The following is a 13,271-nucleotide window of genomic DNA, read 5'->3' on the forward strand; positions in this document are numbered from 1 at the left end:
GTTTTTAGGAAACGATTGAGGAGATTATCCATCTCTTCGGTGAAAAGAGACGAATTTTTCGATGGGATACAAGCATAGACATTGCTAATTCACGCTCCTGAAAAGAAAGAAGGTTCACAGTCTAGTATCTCTACAAATGTGTTTAAAAAATAAAGCTAAACACAGAACTTTCGAGGCTACAATTCCTTGTAAAGGGGAATCGTAGTATATATTCTCGAAAGCTCTCTGCATAGCTTTATTTTCAAATATATTTGTAGAGATACATGGTTGTGGATTTGTCCTCTGTTTTAAGATCCATGCTACTATTAGTATTCTTGATACTTAATGGATAAGTATCAAGACCTGAAAATAGAAATAAGAAGGATATGAAATATGCCAGTTGGAAATTGTACCCATAATCATAGGAACACATAGGAGGCGCGATCCCAAGATCCTTGAAAAGGAACCTGGGAAAACTAAAAGCCGAAGTAACTCCAGGACTCATAGTGAGAAAAGTGATAGACTCCTAAGAGGCAGGATGCAACCCGGAACCCCACACTATTAATTAAAAACCACCATTCGAATAGGATGACTGTAATAGACACCCCCATCCCCTCAACCCCCCCCCCCCCCCCCCACCCCCCCCCCCCTTCCCCAGATTATAATGAACGTGTAAAATGGTGTTATTATAAAGAGATAAATGACAAAGCACTTCACAGAACGTCAGTGGCTTAATGAATATGCTAATCTTCATTAATACTATGTATATTACATAAATTAGGCATATTGGCCGTCTCCAATGAGAATATATAAACAAGAACATAACAGTAACAGTTACAACACGAGATAAAGCTATTAAGAATAAACGGATTACCACGTACGATTATCTTCAATAAATGGATTATCACGTACAATTATCTTCGCACTAATTATCATCATGTGGAAGGCGGCAATTTCTCTTGTAATGTAACCCTAAATACGGTCTTTCCGGCATCTTCATCTCATTATAACTGGTGCATAGTGAGAGAGATCTCATTATCATGTCGCCTAACCCTCTACACCGTGCAGTTGTCAACACGAAAGTGATTATTTCTACCTTACCTTATGTTTCACATTTACCGACGTTTTTTACCTATCCCTTTCACTTGGCACCGAACAAAATATAAGTTGAGTATATCTTAGTTTTACTAGACCACTGAGCTGATTAACGTGGCTAGGAATCAACTGGTTACTTAGCAACGGGACCTACAGCTTATTGTGGAATCAAAACACATCGAGAAATGGATTTCTATCATCAGAAATAAATTCCTCTGATAATTTGTTGGCAGAGCGTGGAATCGAACCATGACCATGAGATCGGTAGTCGAGCACGTTACCGACTCGTCCAACGAAGAACTCGAACAAAATATAAAATTATTCTTTCTCTGAAAAATTCAGGTATTCTCTCCGTGGCAAAAATGCTTTGAGAAAAATTAATGTAATCTGTTGCTAATAATTAAGAATCTCTGTCACTGAAATGATCTAAAAGTCTCGGTTTTTCTCCTGGGCAAAAGAAAGGCGGCTATTCGCGCATGCGCCTGACGCTATAATAGCTCATTCATACACAAATTCAAAGCTTCCAAGAAACAAGATTGGTGATCCTTCGAATCGTCCCCAGAGACCGTGATCGTTTAAATCATATTGTCAGAAAATTTAAACATTTGGCTTCAATCATTTGGGAGGGCGATTGCATACTAGTATATTGATCATGTAAAGAGCGACTGTGTTAGTTTAATCATTTTCACTTTCTTCACAAATTATGGTCTGTTTTCAGCATTGAGAATTGTGTATTAGGAGCAGGCAATTTCGCTCTGAAATGGATGAGAATTATATTACAATGAAAATATAATCCGAATTCCCTTACTACTTTAAAAGATCATCAACATAAACGGAATAAGATAATTAACTTACTATCGACTGTAAGGAAATTATCGTTACGTAATTCCGATTATGTAAAGCGGATAATGATAAGATCATGGCAAGCTGAGCTTACAGTGGTACATAACATTACCAAGAATACAAGTATCATCTCCCACCATTATCGTAATCATAACCAACATTTGGCTGAAGACAGCAATTAGTCTTATAACCTTAATTACCCACTTTCCAGTACCCTAATCTCATTATGACAGCTATTAGATTCTAATATCTCATCACTGATACGTTTCCCTATGTCCTGTTAAGTAAGCTGCTAATATTGGTATAACAATCAAAAGCGGAGTTTACAGTACATACTCTTTACAAAATGCTAAACAATTTGCTCGATCGCAGATATATTTCTCGAGCAGAGAGAGAGAGAGAGAGAGAGAGAGAGAGAGAGAGAGAGAGAGAGAGAGAGAGAGAGAGTTGTTTCATTTCTTCAAAATCATGAGCTGACCGCCCTGAGAAAAAAAGATAAGGAAAACTATCATGAGAGAGAGAGAGAGAGGTGACACAGAAAAAATACGGAAAACTATCATGATTATCAAGTTTTTTTCGTTTTAACAATTAGCCTTGAATCCATCATACAGCGTCCTTTTTTTTTCTTTAACAGTTCGCCTTGAATCCAAGACCGATCATACCGCATTTTTTTTTTTTTAACATTTCGCCTTGAATCCAACACCCATCATATGGCGTACTTTTTTTCTTTAACTATTCGCATTGAACCCAAGACCCATTATAAAGTACTTTTTTTTTTATAATTCGATTTAGTCAAAGACCCATCATAACGTACTTTTTTTTCTTTTTTTTTAACAATTCGATATAGTCCAAGACCCATTATATAGCGTACTTTTTTTTTTTTTTTTTTTTTTTTTTTTTTACAGTTTGCCTTGAACCCAAGACCCATGATAACGTTTAATTTTTTTTTAACAATTCGCTTGTATCCAAGACCCATCATAACGTCCTTTTTTTAATTTTATTTTTTATTTTTTTTTTTTACAATTCGCCTTGAATCCAAGATCCATTATATAGCGTACTTTTTTGTTTTAACTTTTAACAAATTTTAGCAATTGAAACCAAGGCATATTAATAATGTTAACGTTTTTTATTTTCTTTTAACAATTCGCAATTTGGAAACAAAGGCCTATCATAATGTACTTTTTTTTTTCTTTTAACAATTCGCTTGAATCCAAGACCCATAATATAACGTACTTTTTTTTAACAATTCGCATTGAATCCGTACTTTTTTTTTAACAATTCGCATTGAATCTGTACTTTTGTATTTTTTAACAATTCGCATAGAATCTGTACTTTTGTTTTTTTAACAATTCGCATTGAACCCAAGGCCTATCATAATGTACTTTTTTATTTTCTTTTAACAATTCGCTTGAATTCAAGACCAATAATATAAAGTACTTTTTTAACAATTCGCATGAATCCGTACTTTTGTTTTTTTTAACAATTCGCATTGAATCCGTACTTTTGTTTTTTTAACAATTGGCATTGAATCCAAGACCCAGCCCAAAGAATCCATCGCTACTGGACGCGGGGTTCGAAACGGCTTTCCTAAACAACAATTAAATCGCATCGAGAGAACCTCGCCAGCGAAACATATGATGCAAACGAATCCATCCCACTTCCAATAAGCTGCCCGACATGTAAAATCCATCCGCAGTAACGAGAGCAATAACGGTTTTTACGAATCCAGCGATACACCTTTTGTATCCGGCGTTACGCGGACGTATCCCATCTGCTCCTTTTATAGTCGCTCTGGAAAAGAATCCAGACAGATTTAATGAAAAATCGAATGGTCCTTCCTGTTATGAATTCGTAATGGCTCGGAGTATGTATGCCCTATGGTATCATTGAATTTAAAAAAAAATTGGGAAAAAAATTATACATATAACTATATAACTATAATATATAAGATATATCTATATTATATTATAGCTATATATATATTATATATAGATTATATATGCGTGTGTATATATTATAATATATCTAGAAATATATATTAAAATATATATATTATATATTATATATCTCTTATATAATAGAGATATATATTCATATTAATATATATATACAAATTTCAGTGTTATATGATATATGTATAAATATATATATATATATATATATATATATATATATATATATATATATATATATATATATATAAACACTGAAATTTGTATAGAAACTTGTCTGAATAGGCCATATGTTATGTAGAAAAATAGTCTCCATTGGGTAAGAAGGTTTGATGTTACTGATAAAATCTAATCGAAAATTGAATTATAAGAAAAGTAACCATACTTTAACAAAAAAAGGTATAAAATCCCTCACGGTCTACTTTTGGTGAAAGGAGTCGATATACTCAATTGTCACTTTCGCCCTGAAATGTTATTTTGACATTGAGGTGGAATGGAGGAGCTAATTCCAACGAAGATAGTAAAAAAAAAAATGCTATAATTCCTGAATTTATTTTTATTTATTTATTTGTTTATTTATTAATAAGCTGATTGATTAATTTTTTTAGATAAACGTGGAAATGGGCAAATTCCAACGAGGATAGTAAAAAGTCAATATTTTGGCTATGAAAAATAAAAGTCATATTAATTTACAGACTTTTGTTGTTATTTTTCCGGTCATCCCAACGGGCTTGTTCTAAACACGACGCAAAGGTGGAGCCAAGCCGAGTTAGAACCCTTCAGGGTCATTACCAAGGAAAGATTAACGTGACTAATTTTGGCATGCGACTCTTTAACTGTGACTTTTTAAACTGTGACTGTTTTAAATGTGCCTTTTTTTTACCCGTGACGTTCTTAAATGTGACTTTTATGTGACTATTTTCCCCGTAACACTTTTCACCTGGATTCCTCTCCTCAAGGAGACTTTTTTTTCATGTGACTCCTTAACTGTGACTTTTTAAACTGTGCCTTTTTTACCCGTGACGTTTTTGAATTTGACTTTTATGCGACTATTTTCCCCGTGACACTTTCACCTGGATTCCTCTCCTCAAGGAGACTATTTCATGTGACTTTTTAACTGTGCCTTTTTTAAACTGTGCCTTTTTTACCCGTGACGTTTTTGAATGTGACTTTTATGCGACTATTTTCCCCGTGACACTTTTCACCTGGATTCCTCTGCTTCCCACTTCCTCAAGGAGTAACTCAAACTAAAATTACCCATCATCATATGTTCTTACGCTTTCGTATCACAAACCTGAATCTGCGATTGTTGTTTCATTTGCATCTATCTCACGGTCATAAGACCACAGGTCCGACGCGACGTTCGGGATATCAAAACGGTCCGTCTTTCGTAACTTAGAAGAGCGTAGAAGAACGACGGCTAACCCAGAACCCTGGGCTTACCTTGCTTGTTATGACTGGAGCAATTACAGTGTCGGCATATTTTCGGTTTCACGAGCGTCCACTTTCGGGTTGATGTTCTATTCTCAGAAAACGGGGTTTAATACATTTCTGGTTGGACAAAGGATTTGAAAATAATCTAAAAGACTGAAACAAAAGTCTATTGGTACTGCGCAAGAGGCAGTCAAATTCTCGATTTTCATTCTTCAAAATTAATAATAATAATAATAATAATAATAATAATAATAATAATAATAATAATAATAATAATAATAATACCAACAACAACAATAATAATAATAATAAATAAATGAATAAATATATATAAATAATATATATATATTATATATATATATATATGATATAGATATATATATTCACGTTATATATAATAATAATGATAATAATAATAATAATAATAATAATAATAATAATAATAATAATAATAATAATATTATTCGCCGATCAGATTAGACAAAAAAAAGCTAATTCCTTACAGAACGCGAAATAATTTAATTATAGTCCCACTCAAGAGGCGACATCTAATTAGCACATTAGACTAAAGACTCCATTATTACAGCATCGGATTATGTTATTAAGAAATACAGGTATTAATGAGAATCATAATCTTGATGTTAGTTATTACTGCGGCGAAGGCAGTAATTTACCTTGTACATAATCCTAATTAACCTCTTAAAACGTTATGAATAACAGATAATGGTACTATATTCTGTTTGCCTCGCATTTCTTCTTGTCGTTCTGAGTAGAATCCAACAAACTAACTTGTGATATTTCCTTCTTAATCAAACCAAACAAGTAGACTGAACCATGATTATGATACCCTTGGTGGAGAGAGAGAGAGAGAGAGAGAGAGAGAGAGAGAGAGAGAGAGAGAGAGAGAGAGAGAGAGAGAGAGAGAATCCTTCAATTACTTCTCGGACAGTGAGGGAAACTAATATATCCATCCTGAAAGCAAGGGGTATATACTTGTAGAGAAAAACACTCTATTTCCCCGCCATAACGAGACAGCTTGGAAATAGCCTATGTTTCGCCAAAAACAACTACATAATTAACCAACTCTTAATAGGAATCCAGCAGCCCAACATCACGCGGGAAAAGGACAGGCTGAACCAAACAACAATTACAGCGCAGCAAAAAACCCACCATCAAAATAGATATGTATTTGATTCGTTTCTCTTAGGTTTATTTGTGATAAAATCAAGAACCTTGCCCGCTATCAGTTCGCGATGTTTTGGCGGATATCGTCATGTTATTGTAGCAGTTCGTATATAATGCATAACGCTTCTTCAAAAAGATTCTAACTTTTCATATACCTATTTCATAGTTAAATGTACACACACACACACACACACACACACACACACACATATATATATATATATATATATATATATATATATATATATATATACCTATATATATCTACATATATTATATATATATGTATATATAATGTCTGTGAAAAAATTTCTGTTAAAATAGAATTCCATCCTTATATCAGATGAAATCCTGTTTTAACAGAAAATGTTTAACAGTCATTTTGGGCCATTATGGAATTCAACAACCGTCCCAGAAGTCAAGCCCGTTTGTTCTTAAGTTTGAAAGTGATCTGGCCAAAGTACACAGTCTAAAGAATTATAAATACTTCCCAGAAGAATGCCTCTAGGAACAAGCCCTTCCGAAAATCTACTTGTGAGATGGACTCTGTACTCGGACCCCTTCCCTCTCTCACGCAAGATATTCCTGGAAGAGAGGATATTGAAAATACGAAGCATAGGATCTTTGTAATACGCAGATTGGTGCATGGAACCTAGTCTAACCTTCATCTTCTATAACCGGACCACCTGTATCTACAGGGATCTGGTTCCATTTTGTTCTGATATTGTTGCCTATAAAAGCGCGACTCATTCCAACAGACTTTCCAGAAAATTAAATGACTTGATAGATAATAGCACTTGGAACAATCTGAGCAATAAGTTATAAATTCATCTCATTTCCATTCGGGGAGTCATTCTATAAACAGAGGAAGAGGAAGAGAGAGAGAGAGAGAGAGAGAGAGAGAGGAACATTCTGAGCAACAAGTTTTAGATTCATCTCATTTTCATTCGGCGAGTCATTCTATAAACAAAGAGAGAGAGAGAGAGAGAGAGAGAGAGAGAGAGAACGATTCATCTTGAAATATTTCCAGAGAGGAGAAATCCTTTACCGATCACCACCCAGCCATTCGTTATGAAATTCTTCAGGCGAAGAGAAGTGACGAAACAGGAGACGAGAAACTCATTTGCTCGGGAGATTACTGTGACTTCACCTGCCGGGACAGATATTCATGAATTCATTTTTTGCTCGGTTTTCAGTTTTAAACGTCTGTGTGTGTGTGTGTTAAGGCGCCACCTCTGAAAAATGTATGACTAGGGTTATCTACTGTGTTCTGTGGACGTTCAGAGAATGTTTAACTTGAATTTATAATTGTTTTGTTTGTATGGTGCTTTTACATTGCATGGAACCAGTGGTTATTCAGCAACGGGACCAACGGCTTTACGTGACTTCCGAACCATGTCGAGAGTGGACTTCTATCACCAGAAATACACATCTCTTGCTCCTCAATGGAATGACCGAGAATGGAACCCGCGACCACCGAGGTGGGACGCGAACACCATACCAACCACGCCACTGAGGCGCTTTAACTTGGATTTATGACGACAGTTATCTGCCTTTAGCATAGATATCTGTGAATCGTTTCTGTAACAGAATTTCAGTTTATAGCTGAACGTTATTAGTCTCGCTTACTCGGGGAGTAAGTCTACAAACTTCTTTCATAGCTCCCGTTGTTATTTTCGCTTACTCTGGGTGTAAGCCTACTTTGTTGTTGCTGTGTTGGGGGTATGGAAAGGTCTTTGGAAGAGTCTACAAAGATCTGCAAAAGGTGTTTTGCTTTGAGTTAAAGATACAGGAATTTTAGGATAGGATAGTTATGGTTTATGTATTAGAATGAAAACGTAGAAAATAAATAATGTGCATGTTAAACAGTATATAACAATTATTTCTAATGAAATATAGCATATTCATTATAATTGTCGTTGGTGAAACAACGCTCTATCTGACTGCAGATTTTAGCAAGCGCCCCGAGAAAGATGGAGGTCGGATCACGACTTATTTCAAAAGGTTATCATCAAAGCAGAAGAAAATCACAAGTTCTTGCGGTCGTGAATATAATGAAAAAATGAAACTACAGTGAATTAAATTAGTTGACTCTATACTATTATTTTAGTTATTCATTACCCAGACAGGTTTGTTCCCCGAATTTTTTTAATAACAATTTCTTTTAATATTAATCCATTATGTAAATTGAAATTTATAACATTATTTTCTCCTATACGAACTTTATTCCTGAATTATTCAGTCATGTGTTAACAGTTTAATGAAATTTCAGGGCTGGATTCATGAAGGCACGAGTGACCAGAATAATATTTTAGGATGAAATCAGTAAAATATGGGGACGACAAATGAAATTAAAATGAAAACAATCCGTATTTTCTGTTTGGAACAGTGAATCACTGACAATTTAGAGGTATATAATAATATATATATATATATACTATCTATATATAGATTATAATATATCTACTATATATATATATATATATAGATATATATATAGATATAATATTCTAGCTAATATATACGATATTCTATATACTATTATATATAAGATATATAGTATATATATATATATATCAGATCTATCATATATATACATATATTATAAAATACATATATATATAATATATATATATATATTATTATAATATATATTATGAATGTATATAATAAATATGTATATACATAATATATATTATATCTATTATATATCAATATAGTATATACATAATATATATATATATCTCATATATTAGATTATATATATATCTATATTATATATATATATATTATATAGATATATATATCTATCTATATATTATAGATATATATATATTCTATATATATAATATTATATATATATTATCTATATATATTTATATTATATAGTATACAATATATATATATATATCTATATATATATGTAATATATATATATATATCTATATATGATTATATATAATATATATATATATATATGATACCTAGATATATATATCATAATATATATATATATATATATATATATATATATATATATATATCTTATATAATATAGATATATATTATATATATAATATATATATATATATATCTTACGCACAATCTAGTTTCCTCTTCAGCGTATGACTCTCAGCCTAAAGACGGGCCAGACACACGATCATGGCTAACTTTAACCTTAATTAAAATCAAGCCAACAGAGGCTAGAGGGCTGCAATTTGGTATGGTTGATGATCAGAGGGTGGATGATCAACGTGCCAATGTACAGCCTTCTAGCCTCAGTAGTTTTTTAAAATTTTGAGGGCGGACAGAAAAAAGTGCGGACGGACTGACAAATAACCATCTCAATCGTTTTCTTTTACAGAGAACAACAAGCCTTTTCCCACAAAGTAGGGGTGGATATCTATTTAATTATAAATAAAACCGACGGTAATTTCTGTTCACGAAATATATTACTCCCAAGGCATTCATATGACATTTCGTATTAAATATTTTGAATTCATAATTCTACAAAGCTGCAAACTTCATAGACTTACTTGTTCAAGAAGATTCTGTTGCTTCAGTGATTGTAGTGATCGGCTTTCTCTCACACAAGATGCTTCATTCACCTGTAAAAGTAATGTTAATTTTATCAATATATAACCTAAGGTAATTGTAATTTGTCACCGCTTTCAGTTATTGTGGGGTTCCATAAATTACTTTACCAATTTGCCTCTTTTTTTCATTTTTTTTTTTTTTAGCTTAGACGTATATCTGTTATTTATATAATTTCTGATTTTTACCCAAAATAAATATATTCCAATGCTTTTCCTCGTTTTTTATTAAGACAAGTTAATGACTATTTTAACTTCTACATAATAATAATAATAATAATAATAATAATAATAATAATAATAATAATAATAATAATAATAAACATTTCAAATGAGCGTGTTACCTAGTGCACAGCAAAAAATTAATAAAGGTTGAACCGAACATTTACAATCATATAATATATGTCAGCAACGTACTAAGTGTGTCGGTATATTTTCCTTAATTAGAATGATTACTGATATTTTATCTATGATGAATATTTTTTTACATTCTTTAAAATTTTAATAGAGAATTTAGGCCAAGGCCAAGAACTGGGACCTATTAGGTCATTCGGCGCTGAAACGGAAATTAACAATAAAAGGTTCGAAAGGTGAAGCAGCAGGAAAACCTCAAGGCAGTTGCACTATGAATCAATTGTTAGGAGAAGGTGGAAAGTAAAGTGGAAGAAAGAGAACAGGAGAATATGAAAGTAGGTACAGTAAAAGAAAGGAAAGGAGTTGCAGCGAGGGGTCGAAGGCACGCTGCAAAGAATCCTACGTAATGCCAACAGTGCACCGCACGAGGTGCACTGACGGCAGGATCCCCCGACGGGAATTTGTCAATGATGAACTCTAGGTCACCATAGAAAAAAAAACTGATAAATAAAATAATATAGTCACTGGAAATCTCGTTTACAGTTTTAGATGAACCAATTTCTGCACTTTTCCACATTATCCAGTATCCTTGAGTAAGAATTATTTCATATCAGAGATTACCTTTCTTTTATTAAAACATCACATTCTGCATCTCACTTAGAGAGAGAGAGAGAGAGAGAGAGAGAGAGAGAGAGAGAGAGAGAGAGAGAGTTTTCTTATCATTCACTTTTTTTATATCTCACTCGGATCCATCCCTTGCTAAATAATCATTAAGTTGGAAACATTTCTTGAATTTTAATCATCTTAATTAACATCTAACGCTTATTCTCTTATGTATTATGCATTTTTACTCCGTTTATTGCCATGTAATTTCTTCTTCCTTTTTATTCGTTATTTATCTCACCCTTCTCACGTCGGTTATTATGAACCGAAAAGGGCGTTGATAATCGCTAGAATTATTCGGGCATTAGCGTAAGTTATAATTAGTCATTGTAGCGCTTCGGTACTTGATTGTAATGAAAAAAATCAGTAAATGTATTTTGGGTCTAATTTCATTTTGAACAAAGCACTTTATTAATGCAAATAACAGTAATGTTGATACTATTTCGACAACCAACTGCAATATTCACAAAAGAAAATATATGGAATTAATTAGTGTCTACACATGAGAAAATGTGATAATTGGGGATCTGAACGCAATTATTTTTTTTTTCTCTCTAGACGTTTGACCTCATTGCTCCCATCCTGTTCAAATCGTATTTTGTAAACGATGGTTAGTGGTGCGATTTATAAGCAAATCACTGAAAGGCAACCTTCAGTTTATGTGTATATTGATAAGCAGAATATGCAAGTCCAAAACATCATCAAAGGCGAAGAGGATTCCAATGATGTGATGAAAAATTGTTGATTCAAATTGATGCCAGATTGGATGACTATTCAATCCTAGAGATTAGAATTCAAAGGAAGCAATCGAACATATATACTCACACGATACAACCGCTTTGAAAGGTGGAATTGATATCGTTAAAAAATTCACGATAACATCCCTTTGGCAAACATATACAAATAAACAAGTTAGAAAGTAGCGCCTTTTGGGTCAAGAAAACTACCTGGTAGATTTTGCATCATTCACAGCATACAAGCCATTCAAAACCTGCCTGTCTACCAGCATATCATTAAGCCAAGAGGATTGCCTACATTCGAGAGTCAAGGAATACGTGATATTTCCCAATAGCAAGCAAGCGCTTCCCGCTCAAAAAAATAAAATAGAAAAAAATATCAACAAAATTCTGAATTCGTGTTTTTGACCTCAACGGGAAAACAGGTCGCACCCCATCCGGCAGGCATGTAAATGACCCTGTGGGGAAAAAGGACTCAGTCCAGTGAAATCTTCTTTCATTCAAACCTTTTTTGAACAGTTGGTTATGCAAGCAAATACTCCAGCCCATGTGTTAAAAGCCTCGCAAAAGATTTAATAGGTAACCGATGGTAAGTGAAGGCAATATTCAAATCCGGGTGGGTTTTTTGTCAGGCAGGCTAGTGGCTGTTGTACTATATATGTATATATATATATATATATATATATATATATAAATATATATATATATATATATATATATAATATAGCGATGGAGAGAAGAGCGGTGCTAGTTTATCAAAGGCCATTCAGAGTTTTTCCGGGCAGCACCGGGTTGGTTAGCTTGTGTGTGCATATTTTTCATCATCCTTCTCCCTCTCACTATCTTTCTCTCTCTCTCTCTCCCCCAAGCCGGCCATGCACTATCATAGAATTCAACAACAACCACATGCCTTATTTTTGCGATCAAGTTGACCTATGAGGTCATTCAGTGCTGGAAAGGAAACTGAGAGTAGGTAGGTTTGAAAGGTGTAACTGGAGGAAAGCCTTGCTGTTGCACGGAAGAAAGTTAATATGAGTGGATGTTCAGTAAAAGGAAAGAAAGGGGGTTGCACCTAGGGGCCGAAGGCACGCTGCAAAGAACCTTTAGTAATCCCTTCAGTGCACCCCATGAGGTGCACTGATGGCACTACCAGTCTACGCGAACAATAGGTAGCTAAGTACAGTGATGCTCAAATCTCATGCGACATGACTCCATAGGATTTCGTTCAAAATTCACTAACTGGCAACCTAGCTTGCACCATATTTATCTACTATTTCAATGGGAAATCACGCTTATCGCATACAATAGGGCCATAATATGTTTGATAAGAGTGAAATCTGTCATATTTAAAAAATTGTAAGAAAATGTCACGTGTAGCCAAATTTCAGAAAAACTCTTACGAAACACTTTCAAAACTTTCGTTCACTCATTGCCGA

Source organism: Macrobrachium nipponense, chromosome 14, assembly GCF_015104395.2.
Source record: "Macrobrachium nipponense isolate FS-2020 chromosome 14, ASM1510439v2, whole genome shotgun sequence".
Classification (NCBI taxonomy): domain Eukaryota; kingdom Metazoa; phylum Arthropoda; class Malacostraca; order Decapoda; family Palaemonidae; genus Macrobrachium; species Macrobrachium nipponense.